Source organism: Rutidosis leptorrhynchoides, chromosome 8 (assembly GCF_046630445.1).
Source record: "Rutidosis leptorrhynchoides isolate AG116_Rl617_1_P2 chromosome 8, CSIRO_AGI_Rlap_v1, whole genome shotgun sequence".
NCBI classification, from domain to species: domain Eukaryota; kingdom Viridiplantae; phylum Streptophyta; class Magnoliopsida; order Asterales; family Asteraceae; genus Rutidosis; species Rutidosis leptorrhynchoides.
In genome coordinates, this window is record NC_092340.1 from 15,540,001 (window position 1) to 15,542,516 (window position 2,516).

The window sequence follows — 2,516 nt, forward strand, 5'->3', positions numbered from 1 at the left end:
GTTTTGATTGATTTCAAGGTTTTGATCAATTAGTATTGTTTTCGTTTTTTGATTTATGTTTATGTTTATGCACATAAGGTGTTTGATTAAATGTTGGTCTGAATTGATTATGTGAAATATGGCCAGTATTTGATTATGATTGATTTGTTTTGGTAAATGCTTGGATGAAGAACATGCTTATTCTCTTTTTTTCTTTGAGCATTTTTTATTGTGATTTGATTTTGAAGCGGTTGATGATGGTGAGAGGTTTGGGTTTAGTTTCGATTGCCTCTTGATTGTATGTTTTTGCCCTAAATTGGTTGTGGATTTTTTTCCTTTTGGTATATTTTTATGTTTTTTGTATTAGTTGTGTGTATTCTTTGTCTAGGAGGGTTTGAAAAAAAATCCTGAAGGTCTTGGCGGCGGTAGTCGTAGGTTGTGGTTTGTTCCGGTTTATCAAAGGTATTAACAAACTTGAATCATTTTATATATGTATATACTGATGCTATATTAATAGCTAAAAATTTGAAATAGCAGGAGGGCCGATTGAATAGCTATAATATTTGCTACAGATGGTACCAAGGTAATTTTTTCTTATTTCCAAGAAATATAAATATATAATGGTGATGATCTTTGTATTTCATGTTCCATTTTAAACTGAATTTTGTACATAATCTGCTGATTATCAGTCAATAGGAGCTGTAAACACCATTGTGAGAAGACCCACCGATGGTAAACTGGTCGGTTACAACACCGATTGTGATGCTTGCATTACTGCAATCGAAGATGCATTGCAAGGTAACGTGTGACGACCCGGAAATTTCCGACCAAATTTAAACTTTAATCTTTATATTATTCCGACACGATAAGCAAAGTTTGTTAAGTTAAATCTCAAGAATTTTAAACTGTGTTCATACATTCATTATAACCTCGACCAAATTCCGACGATTCACGAACCGTTATATATAAATAGATATGTTATGTATATATATATTATAACTTGAGAATATTAATAAAGTATTAAACGTATAATACTTTACACGAACGTATTTGTTTCAATATGATTTTCCATGAAATTAAAAAAATATATATTAAATGATTGAATTATCAGAAACATTGAATTATGATTACAAGTCTCTGTTGAGAGGTCCACTATGATTTGAGAAAATCTATTCCTCTTAACGATATTCAGAATAATTTGTAAAGCTATTTATAAATAAAAACAAAAAGTGTCATTTACGAAAGTTAGACAAAAGTTAGTGGAAAATTGGTTTCCATAATATTCTATTAATCTATTTTCAAACGTACAAAGACGTTTTCAGTTTAAAAAGAACTTTATTATTAAAACGTATATAACTTTTATAAATATCTAGAATCACTTTTGACAACTCATTACTTAACCATTATAATAAATATAACGATATTTATATTTTATTTCATTAAATATATATAACGATTTAAATTAATATTATATATATTTATACGCGTATTATACATACATAGTTTTTATACTTTTACTATACTTTAACTATACATTTACTTTACTTTTACTTTTACTTTACTTTAACTTTAATAATTCACTTTAATAATTCATACTTTAATAATTCACTTTAATAATTCATACTTTAATAATTCACTTTAATAATTCATACTTTAATAATTCACTTTAATAATTCAAAAATCTATTATAAATAGAATTCAATAGGTTTCATTATTTTATAGAAACTTGAAAATATATTTCTCTAAACTCTATCAATAGATTTATATATATATATATATATATATATATATATATATATATATATATATATATATATATATATATTTGCTCTGTATTATTTCAAGATATTATTAGTATACATAAAATATTACGACGGAGTGTTGTCCGAGTGATTTCAAAATAGTTTTTTTGAATGAGTCGAAGCTAAGGAAATTATGGGTTATAGCTATGGAGGTGATGGGTATGGTTCATGGGTATGCTCGTGAGGTCAATCTAGTGTTTATCATCTCCGTTGCGTCTACGTACTTTCCTGCAATATTGAATCTCAACATTGATACGTTCGTGAATCCGAGGCCAACCTTGCACTTGTTAAATGACGTTATATGTATTTTTACTACGAAATACAGTATTGTGAGTTTCATTTGCTCCCTTTTTATATATATTTTTGGGCTGAGAATACATGCGCTGATTTATAAATGTTTTACGAAATAGGCACAAGTACTAAAACTAATTCTACGTGGGTTTAAACCAGAAATATACCCTTAGCTTGGTAACATTAAACTACTTGTCTATGTACGGTAGGCGCGAATCCTAAAGATAGATCTATTGGGCCTGACAAACCCCATCCTGACTATGGGATGCTTTAGTACTTCGAGGTTATTTTAAACACACCTGATCTGGTGTACTTCAGAGGGTAAAACATGAACGTTAAGGCTTGTTACCGGGTGCCTACAACTTATAGAATACTTTTATACACTTGCGAGTGTACATATATTTATAAACGGAAATCTTGTGGTCTATTAATATATTGAAATGA

At 28.4% G+C, this 2,516-nt stretch overlaps 1 long non-coding RNA gene across 1 annotated transcript; it reads left to right on the forward strand.

Moving 5' to 3' along the window:
- The first annotated feature begins 166 nt into the window (after positions 1-166).
- On the forward strand, positions 167-928 carry LOC139861414 (uncharacterized). Its single transcript, XR_011763760.1, has 3 exons — positions 167-441; positions 517-562; positions 669-928. It is a non-coding gene; the product is annotated as an uncharacterized lncRNA (long non-coding RNA).
- The last annotated feature ends 1,588 nt before the right edge of the window (positions 929-2,516 follow it).